Raw genomic sequence first — 12,291 nt, 5'->3', positions numbered from 1 at the left:
TTCTTAACATTCAAACAGTCCCAGCATCAAATGATTGAGCTTTCTTTAAGAAGAGCCCCATTCATCTCCTGTAGAAATATTTCTGCATGTCCACCCTCCAAAATGAGACATACCTCCTACAGAATGAGACATCTGACCTACAGAATGAGACATCCACTCCCCAGAATGAGACACTCATCCTCCACAATTCCAGGGCCTGACTTGTATTCTATTTGCAATGGCTGTGAAGCTACATTATAAATTCTATTGTGTCCCCTAATTACAAGGAATAGGCCATGCTTGCTGAGAGCCTTCACACCTCCGACCTCTCTTGGGCTGGGAATTAGACGGCCTTTAATTAATGACTTAGTTCAATCTGACATATTGATTTGTTTTGCCTCTGGCCTTCAGAATAACCTGCGCCCTGTACAGCTACAACTGCCTGACAAAATTACTGCTTTATTCCAGTGAGAGGGATTCTTCACATGCCAGTAACCCTTGTCGTGCTGCAGTATTGGTTATTCAGCAATCTAGTTATTTATCTGGTGATTTAGTAATTAGAAGGGGACATCCTGACAGACGTTTTTATCTTTTTTAAACACCATTGACATTTCTCCACCTCACTTTGCATCTAGGAGAGTGAAGCAATGCACATTTTAGACAGTACTGTACCTGGTATATACTGTAAAGAGATCCTCAGAGGCCTTTATAAGCTTTGTATTTAGAATTCGAGTCATGTAAGCGGGATGTTTTAGGATCTTATCTGAAGTCCCAATCTCCACTGTGAGCCCTCTTCCCCTTAGAATGTGTGCTCTCTAATGAGCAGGGTCCTCCATACCCTTTGTTTTCATATTTGCATTTATTTTGTACCCTATTAGGTACCTGATTTATATTTCCTATTTTACCCACTGTGTGGCGCTGCGGAGCACTGTGGCATCTTACAAATCAACAACAACAATAATATCTACACACAAACACAAGACTTCCATCAATCTGGTAACGGTAACCTGTTACATACAGATAGTAATACAGGTAATATAAATATGTGAGGAACGCATCTCTGTAAATTGGATTTGCAGAAATAAAGGACTTCACTCCCTTGGGACAATTGCTCTCAAAATATTGAAGAATTGATCCCCAGAAACGTCCGTGCTCGGAGCTGTAACAATAGCTGTCAGCAGGAGCCAATATGTTTTCTCCTACTAACCCCCGAGCGTCTTCTGCACTTCCTGCCGTTAGCTCTATCCAGCAATATCTCAAATGGTTCTACAGAGAGCCTGGTTTACTAATTGTCTGCAGATCATTAGTGCAGGCTCTGGGTGGTACATGTTTATAGGTAGCAATTGGCAACTATTTTTCTGATCTATTCCTATTGCTAATTTTATTACACCAAACAAGATAAAAGGCTCAGTCTGAGGAGTAACAGCGGCTGATGCATTATCTAGAACTGCAGAGCTGCTACTGCATAACCCTGGCTGCGCATTTTACATGGATTGTGGATGTTGGTGGACAAGAAATAGAAATATACTATAATACTATACAATAAGGACGTCAGATGGCGAAAAATATGAATCAGGTCTACTTGTGGAAGTTGTGTATTACTCTAAAACATATAACTCATTCTGGCCTACTTTTGGCTGTCTCCCTCCGGAAAATCACTGAAGAGGGGTGTAGGGTAAGGGAGAAAGGGGCGGGGCTTTGCACAATGCGCCATTTTGGACCCGCCTTCAGTGACGTAATGCCTATTTTGGGTCTTTTTACACTGGTAAAAAGACCCAAAGCAGGCATTACATCACTGTGGGTGGAGCCAAAATGCAGCGAATTGTGAAGCTCCATCCCTCCGCCAATATACAACTCAATGACGGCTCTGATGTGGGAGAAATGCCAGCTCTCCCGGGAGACCTACTCAGAAATCGGGAGTTTCCCGGACATGCCGGGGGAGTTGGCATGTATGATATAACTGCAGCCACCAATCCAGCTCAGGCCTCATATGGTTTCTCAGGACTACGGTGAGGAAGACACAACTGTTCAGTAATGTGTGTTACCATGGGGAGAACACACTGAAATTGTACTATCTGTGTCATTGTGCAGTTATTTTAGCACATGTAAATGCATTACTCAGATGTAGCTTACAGTGGGGAGGTTTGGGGTAACTGGAAATCAATTTACCCCAATAGGGATGAAGACTATCTGATCCAGGGCTACTGGCGTAAAGAACTCGAAAAAATGTGTTGACTACCAGGACTATCCACCAAATACACTTCACTCCGCCATTGAAACATTTATACTCCCCTATAAGAACCTTACACCCCAATAGAACTTTGAGGGATATTAGCAGAGTCCCTTCTCCCCCCACATTGACCAGGGATAGTGGCAGTACATCCGCCAGTGAACGCAATTGCATCCAATTCATGGCCACATGTAAATAAAATTTCCGACTGCCTATGACTTGAAGGGTGGAACGGAGACTTGGAGGATTGGACACAATGTACAGTAGAGTGCGCCGTGGTTGAGCGCACGCGTATTCATCCAACCACGCTCTGAGCATCTCTTTGGTACGTGCTTTTTAGCTGTATCACTTGCAGCAGCTCCAGGGCGGGTGTATGTGCAGAGTGATAGTGATGGCTACATATATGTACACCAGAACATATAGATATGTTACATATATATAAACTATAAAATGCAGCACATGCAGGGGCAAACGCAGGATTTCTAAGAGGGGGGGGGGTTCCAAATGTTTGATTTTGGAGCAAAGCAAAAGCAATAAACCGACAACAGACACTTTTTTGTAGCGAAATGTTTGACTGTAAATAAGACGTTTGGCTGAGTCACAGAGTGTGAGACGTAATGTGATAATAACTGGTGCAGAAGCAGCTACTGACGGGTGTTTGCTCCACTGCTTGAACGCATATGCGCTCCACTGCGGAGGTAAGTAAAAGGCTGATATCTCTCTCTCTCTCTCTCTGTCTCTCTCTCTTTCTCTCTGTCTCTCTCTCTCCTCATTAGGTAATAATGGGAAGCATTCTGGTGTAATAGCCCCTTAATTAGCTGCAGGGAAAAAAATGCATATGTTGGTATCCTGTGGATATGTTCCTCATTAGACACAGGTAATAGTGTGCAAAGTGCACTAAACAGGAACAGGAATTATATGAACATCTATTAATTTATATAGCTCCAGCATATTCTGTAGCACAGATATTGCCGCATTGACTCACAAACTCATGTGCATCCTATAAATATGGAGTTGGACTGTACTTTCAGGGAATATGTGCTTATCAATACGCACAGTTATGGTACTAGCTGTATATGTATTTATCTAATGCATAGAAGCCACCTCCCAATATATATATATATATATATATATATTTAAATTTACCAGTAGCTGCAGCATTTCCCACCCTAGGCTCAAGTCAATAAGTTTTCCCAGTTTTTTGTGGCAAAATTAAGTGCCTCAGCTTATATTCGGGGCAGCTTATACTAGAGTATATACGGTAATAAAATTTTGACCCTGATCAGGAAATTTTCAGAAAATGCAGATTATTCTAACATATTTTAATATTTTAAGTTTAACTTTCAGTTAAAAAAATCCCCCAAAATAGGGCCACCGCCGAAATGTTTGGCGGTGTATGATTTTCACAGATGTACGACATGAACATGACATGAAGAGCAGTGGTACTGTGCAGTGTCCATATGTACAGCATGAACATGACATACAGAGAAGTGGTACTGTGCAGTGTCCATATGTACAGCATGAACATGACATACAGAGAAGTGGTACTGTGTAGTGTCCATATGTACAGCATGAACATGACATACAGAGAAGTGGTACTGTGCAGTGTATATATGTACAGCGTGAACATGACATACGGAGAAGTGGGACTGTGCACTGTTCGTACATACAGCATAGCAGAACAATTCAGAATTGCATACAAAACAGAAATTAGGCAGTAGTGCGGTAGAGATACATGAAAGCTACAACTAAAACAGTAAAATGTATATAAATGTAATAAAATGTTACATAAAAAAGATTAAGGCATAAGGTAAGCTGTACATTAATGTGAGCACTGCTTTATATAAATCTGACCATCTAACCAAATTAATATTACACTACAAAACTAATATTAATCTCCTCTCACTCACAATTAAAATAAAAAACTATTAAAGTTAGTGTTATAGTCACTCACCCAGTGCTGCACATCAGACTTTCATTTACTTTCTGTATTTTCTGTCAGACAAACACTTGAGCACTGGACACAACTGTATAAATAATACACTAGAGAGAAAAGTGATGGCGGCCATTTTGTTGAGCCCAATGTTCATGAAAATATATGCAGATGCTCCTGGAAATGTGTCCTACACTGCAGACAATGTGTTATAGTTATTTAATATACCTACTAATTGGGAGGTTCCATGATCAGAGAAAGGTGGTTTCTGGGTAACTGAAAACCCCACTAAGTGGCCCCTGGTATGTACAGTGTATTTAGAGCATCCTGATTTATGTATAAAATTGTAAAAAAGAAAATATATTTTCTACATGTATTTGAGGTAATGATTATAATATTAAGAATTGTAAATTAATTTTATGAAATCTTTTTTATTTGCATATGTTCTGACCGGACATTAAATTGCACATACGCATGTACGTATCTTGCACTGTGTTCTGGACAAGTAACGTAGAGTGAGAGAGTACCAGATTCAAATGGAAAGATTTTGTGAGGCAATTTGCGTTCACATTGCATTTGAGATGAATCAGGCCCTATGAGTGTATCTGATTTGTTCCATTTTCATTTCTTGTGTAGAAACCTTTCGTTTACACTATATAGTCTCTCTTTAAAGCTCATTTACTAAAGCTGCATTTAGATGCAAAGGTTCCACAATACCAAAACAAGCAACCAGACCCTTGCTATCATTGTCTAACTTGTACCAGGTAGATAAAAGCTATTTGCTGATTGGTTGTTGTGATTCAGTGGAAATTTTACATCTGCATTAGATCTGTGCAATAAGACAGACAAGCAATTTGGTGAGTGCAATGGAATCTATAATATGACTGACAATAGGGTCTGTGTGATGTGGCTAAAAATTATATTTGTGCTATGTGGCTGACAATAGGTTTCTGCAATGTGGCAATGTTGAGTTTGTGCAATAAGCTCTATGCATTGGGGTTTGTGCAATGTAGCTGGCAATGACGTATTGTATAATGTGTCTTGTACAATGTAGAAAATAGCTGGTTCGTTTTATTGTTATGGCACAAGATTTGGCTCTGCATAATATACTTGGCATCAGATATGGCTCTGGGCATTAGACATGATTGCAGATGTGGCTCAACTTTTTTGCATCTGGCACCAGGCATGGCTCTGTAGTTAATTTCCATTAATGGATCAATGATATTTGAACAATTAAATTAATGTGGTTAATTATTATATGAGTGATTGAGAGCGTGTGGGAAATGTAGAGAGAAAATAGTTAAAACACAGCAATCTGTTACTTTAAATATCAAAAGATATTGATCAAAGAATGTGATCTGGTGTTTGCAATCTAACATTGCTAAAACAACAGTGACTGGCAGTGTCAGAGCCAGATAGGGAGTACAAACAAACCAAAGATTTCAGATTGTCTATACTGCAAACATGAAGTATATATATATACTATACTACATGTGCAGCCATTGGTTTGCAAAAGAAAGAAAAGTACAATTTTAAACTTTGCATACATGATAAAGCAATTGGATATTACTATGAGTTTTGCAAATAGGGTAAGACATACTTGCCAACTCTCCCGGAATGTCCGGGAGACTCCAAGAATCCAGGAAGGTCTCCCGGGAGAGTAGGCAATTCTCCCACATCCGTCCTACTTCCTAGTCAAGTGAGAATCTGCTTCCCCGCTGCTCGTGATAAAATATTGATTTTGTCAAAGGGCGGGGCCAAAATGACGCAATTAACCATGTCCTTCCCCCTTCCGCCCTTCCACCCCGCTCTCTGTCTGGCATCTCCCGGGACTCCGCAACGAAATGTTGGCAAGTATTCAGATTTAACAGTGACTTCTGGATTACTTACTAATCTCAAAATATTATTGCATCCTCACACAATTGTTTGCAAGCATAATTCAGTCTATAGGTTAGGCAATGTATTACTGTACCAAGCATAAAGATTGCACTTTGATGGCATTAATAAATAATAATTATCAGTATAGTATTGTGCACTGAAATTCAACTGTTACATTTATTTCCGTCGGACAATAAAGCTAATTAAATTTATAAATTAAACGTGAAAAACATGAAAACACAGCTAGTTTTGTCCTAATTGCTAAAGCTAATTTCAGCACCCCCCCTATGAAATGGGATAGTGAAAGGAGGTTCACATCGCCACCATCCTTTTTAAATATGCTTCCAGCTTTCACCGAAGAAACCAGGCGAAACTCTTCACCGGCAGCAACCCCTTGATAAAGAGGGAGGAGCTGGAGAAATGGGCTTTCTCCCTTTCTTAAATAGAACCCCAAAGGACATGCAAATATTTACATTGTGACTACTTAGGTCTTACCCCATAGGCTATTAGGCATTTATTGGATATAGATTTCAGAAAATTATTTACTTGGTGCCAGCGGTGAGGATCCGCCAACAGATACATAGCTAATATATATATATATATATATATATATATATATCTGTTTATGTTCTGTTTCTTGGATCCAGCACGTACTGACCTTTGCTAAGTGCATTGTACAGAACATATGCCTACCAGTCACACAGTGAGTCAGGGTCTGTGACAGTGGGGAATGTCCTCTCATACAGCCAAGAAATGATAGAGATTTGCTGCAGAGCGAGAGTTAGCCATCATGTAGGTCACTGTGAAATCACATCGTCTCTGCTGCTCTGTCCCAACAGCTGCTCCAGTGTCTCTGGTGCATGAAACATTGGGAAACATAGTGTGTGAAATAGGCTTTTCTTGGCACAGCTATTTGCAGAATTGTCTGTGCATAAAAGGTGATCTTTAGAATCCCATTGAGAGTCACAACATCTGTCTCCTGCTTTGTATCTTAGAACTAGACACATGTAGAGTACACAGGAAAAGACGCATTCATGAAAAGGTGCATTTACGTCCATATGATCAGTCACCTGTAATTCACTAGCATTCTAGCCAGGTGTGTGTCAGGTGTAACTAGGGTGGATTACGCCCCAAAAGTGTCGAGAAAGTGTAGTGATGACTGTTGTAGTAGCAAATGCAAAAGTCACATTATCCTATTTGTAACCATTATAATAAGTCTCATACACACAATTGTGTCTTAACAATTATTAATAACGTTTATTATATAAAATGTAATTAAATACAAACATCTTTTTTGCCATTTAACAATGAAATGGGAATAATTTTTCCAGATGAAATAAAATGGAAATATCAGTTAAGTAATAAGGCGAACCGATAACAGTGACTTCATATAATATGGCAGCCACACTAATGATTTATGTGATAACAGCTGGAGGGGTCACTCCACAATCAGTCAATCAGCAGGTCTAGTTCAGTTGCAATTATGTGACTACGCATTTAGTGCCTCTCCAAATGCAAAGAGTTGTAACTGTCACATGCTTCAAACCCACAGACATACATGTATGGATTATTTATACACATGTGAAGTAAGAAAATGTATATTTTACTCAAATAAAACAGATGTATGTTCAAATATACAGGAGGCACCTTTTCCTGATACCTGGCCTTATAGAGGCATTCTCTGGTAGTCCATCACAATGTTATCTACTATCTATCTATCTATCTATCTGTCTATCTGTCTGTCTATCTATCTGTCTATCTGTCTGTCTCATATCTTCTGCCTATCTGTCTATCTATCTATCAATCTATCTATCATGAATGAAGTTCCTATTCTCTTCTTATCTTCCTCCTGACCTCCTGATCCCATTCTCTCATAAATGGTAAGATCCCTGTCTCCTGTGCTCATTCCACCTCTAACTAAAATCTGTAATCTCTCGCTCTCTACTGGTATCTTTCCGTCATTATCCAAGCACGCAGTGATTACTCCTATTCCGAAAAAACAAAATTGTGACCCAAACACTCTCAAATTACTTCCCCATCTCTCAGCTCACGTGTCCCTCCAAGTTTCTAGAGAGACTTGACTACACTCTCCTCACACACTACCAACTTATTGGATCCTCTTCAATCAGGCTTTCGCTTTCAACACTAAAGAGAGACTGCGCTGACCAAGGTTGTCAATGATCTGATCACAGCTAAAACTAAAGGTGATTACTCTCTTCTAATTCTCCTGGATCTCTCTGCTGCATTTGACACTGTTGACCATTCTCTCCTCATACAGACTCTACAATCCCTAGGTCTTGAAGGCACTGTCCTATCCTGGCTCTCATCCTAACTATCTAATCTCTCTTTCAGTATTAGTTTCTCTGGATCCACCTCTGCTCCGCTTCCTTTATCAGTTGGAGACCACAAGGCTCAGTCCTAGTCCTCTGCTATTCTCTATCTACACCACTTCTCTTGGAAAACTAATAAGCTTCCTTGGATTTCAGTATCATCTCTATGCGGATGATACACAAATTTATCTATCCTCTCCTGATCTTTCACCATCTGTGTTATCTCCCGTTACTGACTGTCTATCTGTCATTTCATCTTGGATGTCCTCTCGCCAACTCAAACTCAATGTTTCAAAAACTGAGTTAATGATTTTCCCACCCACCAACAGAAGTTATCTACCTGACATTTCTAAATCTGTTGACAAAATGACCATAAATCCCACCACAAAAGCTCGCTGCCTAGGTGTAATCCTTAACTCAGAACTATCCTTTGTTCCCACATTGACTCTATATCTAAATCATAATACATACATCTAACAAACATTTTGAGAACACGCACATATCTCACACAAGACACTGCAAAAACTTTAATTCATGCACTCATCATCTCCCACATTGACTATTGTCATTCCCTCCTTACTGGTCTTCACCAAATCTAACTCTCATCCCTACAATCTATTTGACCTGCATCTCTGTGTGATTGATGCATCTTGACATCTCCCATTGTTGCGGGGTGAAGCTCAAGCTCACATCTGCTTCCCATCGAAGTTGGGCTGGTGCTATAGTGGAAGGGATCAAAGAGAGGAGGTATTGATACCAGAACGTTATTCCACCTACATTGGCACCCTTTGTAAGTCTATCTAAGACAGGCGGGGAGAGCGAGGAGAGAGAGTAAGGGGTCTTTAGAGACAGTCATCACCCAGTGCCTAACCTGCAAGTACTTATATGTCTCTGATGAGGGTATGCTATAACAATCTTGGAGCAGAGAGAAGGGAAGAAAGAGGCTCTGGGCAAACAAAACTGATAGGAAGGCAATCCCCCTGTCTTTCCAAGCGGTGAGATTTAAATCTGGAATGAGTTTGCAGTCTGCTTGAAAGGAAGAGATTGCGGGATGGAAGTGCAAAATTTGTATGTAACCCAATAACCCTGTCCCACACCTGCATGGCGTCTGAGATGGACAGTAGTCTATAGACAGCTAAGGGGCAGGCAGGCCTGGGAGTCCAGAGAAGGTCCGATAGAGGATAGCAAGGGCACTTGGCTCTTTCAATGTCTACCCATGGCTTAGAGGCTTGGGGAAGTGCCCAATCCAGCAGGTGGCTCAATATACAGGCTTCAATAGAGCCATACGTTTGTGGGTGAGAAGGGGGTGTTTCTGTCTCCATACGAATGTCATCATTAGTGTATGGAAGCGGGCCATCAATCGTTAGGTACAATATATGGTATAGTGTAAAAAATATACATGAGTTTGGGTAACAACATCATTTTAAAGGCAGCTATGCGGCCCAGCCAGGAGACCTTGAAGTTAACCCAATTCTTGGCCAAGGAGGAAAGATAGAGAAAAATCTGTGAAAAATTAATATCAAATATAGTAGTTAGGGTAGGGGGAATGTGTATACCCAGAGAAGGCACAGAGTCTCTTACCCAAACAAAAGGAAATTGCTGTTGTAGGATCGATAGTTAGGATTGCGGTATGCTGATAGGGAGGGCCTCAGATTTAGTGATGTTCAATTTATAGAATGAGGCTGCACTATAACCGTCCAAGATGTGTTTCAAGGCTGACAATTAGGTCTCTGGGCTGGTAAAAAATAGGAATACATCTTCTGCGAACAGATACAGTTTGTGTGTATAGGAGTGAAGAGTAATACTCAGGAAGTTTGAGGCTTGTCTAACTGTATGCGCTAGAGGGTCTGTGGCCAGAACAAACATCAGAGGGGAGAGGGGCACCCCTGCCTTGTTCCATTTGTGATAGGGAAAGGGGAAGATAGGAAATCGTTACTAAATACCCTCATAGAAGGTCCCTGATATAGGGCCAATATGGAGTGGAGTATATTTCCCTGTATACCAGTAATACTTCTTTCATATAAAGCCAGTGGAGCCTATCAAAAGCTTTCTCTGCATCCAGAGAAGGCATAACAAGCTCCGGTCCCAGACAGGAGGTCCACCACATCCAAAATGTGGCGCGTATTATCTGACGCCTGACGACCCAATATGAAGCCAACCTGATCTGGATGGATCAACTGTGGTAAAAAAAAGGATTCAGATGGTCAGCTATCAACCTGACCTAAATTTTTAGGTCAGTGTTGAGTAGCGCTATCTGTAGTTCTTACAATAGGAATGGTCCTTACCAGCTCACCCACCCTCTTAATGTCCCTAGGTTACCCTATTACCATCCTTTACACAGCTAACACAAAACAACAACCCTCTAAACAACATTTCTGTGTGACTGGATCAATCTGGCTGGACTATCTATCTATCTATCTCATATCTATCTATCTATCTATCTATCTATCTATCTATCTATCTATCTCATATCTATCTATCTATCTATTTATCTATCTCATATCTATCTATCTATCTATCTATCTATCTATCTATCTATCTCATATCTATCTATTTATCTATCTATCTCATATCTATCTCATATCTATCTATCTCATATATATCTATCTATCTATCTATCTATCTATCTATCTATCTATCTATCTATCTATCTCATATCTATCTATCTATCTATCTCATATCTATCTATCTATCTATCTATCTATCTATCTATCTATCTATCTATCTTATATCTATTTATTTATATCTATCTATCTATCTATCTATCTATCTATCTATCTATCTATCTATCTATCTATCTATCTCATATCTATCCATTTATCTATCTTATATCTATCTCATATTTATCTATCTATCTATCTCATATCTATCTATCTATCTATCTATCTATCTATCTATCTATCTCATATCTATCTATCTATCTATCTCATATCTATCTATCTATCTATCTATCTCATATCTATTTATCTATCTATCTCATATCTATCTATCTCATATCTATCTATTTATCTATCTTATATCTATTTATTTATATCTATCTATCTATCTATATATCTATCTCATATCTATCCATTTATCTATCTTATATCTATCTCATATTTATCTATCTATCTATCTATTTATCTATCTTATATCTATCTCATGTTTATCTATCTATCTATCTATCTATCTCATATCTATCTATCTATTTATCTATCTATCTACCTCATATCTATCTATCTATCTATCTATCTATCTATCTATCTATCTATCTATCTACCATCTATCTTTCTCATATCTATCTATCTATCTATCTATCTATCTATCTATCTATCTATCTATCTATCTATCTCTCTCTCTCTTGAATCTATCTATCTATTTTTCTTGAATCTATCTATCTATCTATCTATCTATCTATCTGTGATTATTACCATTGTCACATGTAGTGTGCACGTTGCTATTAATGTCATTATTCTAATCTCTTGTATAAGCTGCTTTCTCTATAGTTAATATTTCCGGCACAGTACTGGCCTCTTCCAATGTGACTTGTCTGTTACGCACGTTAGAAGTGCCACATGTCTTCTTACCCTTGTGGAAACCGTGAACAAACGTCAGCCCTTGACATCGCCAAAGAGCTTTTGCGCAGTTTTTAATTAAAGAAACAAACCCTTCCCATGATTTATTGGACTTAGAGAGTAGATCATTGAGAATTGACAACTATTCATATACACTTCATCTCTTATGAGCTCCAGACACAGATCATCATCATCATCATCACCATTTATTTATATAGCGCCACTGATTCCGCAGCGCTGTACAGAGAACTCACTCACATCAGTCCCTGCCCCATTGGAGCTTACAGTCTAAATTTCCTAACACACGCACACACACAGACAGACAGAGACAGAGAGACTAGGGTCAATTTGATAGCAGTCAATTAACCTACTAGTATGTTTTTGGAG

This window comes from Mixophyes fleayi, chromosome 3, assembly GCF_038048845.1.
Source record: "Mixophyes fleayi isolate aMixFle1 chromosome 3, aMixFle1.hap1, whole genome shotgun sequence".
Taxonomy (NCBI): domain Eukaryota; kingdom Metazoa; phylum Chordata; class Amphibia; order Anura; family Limnodynastidae; genus Mixophyes; species Mixophyes fleayi.
Note: the sequence above shows the minus strand (reverse complement) of the source record.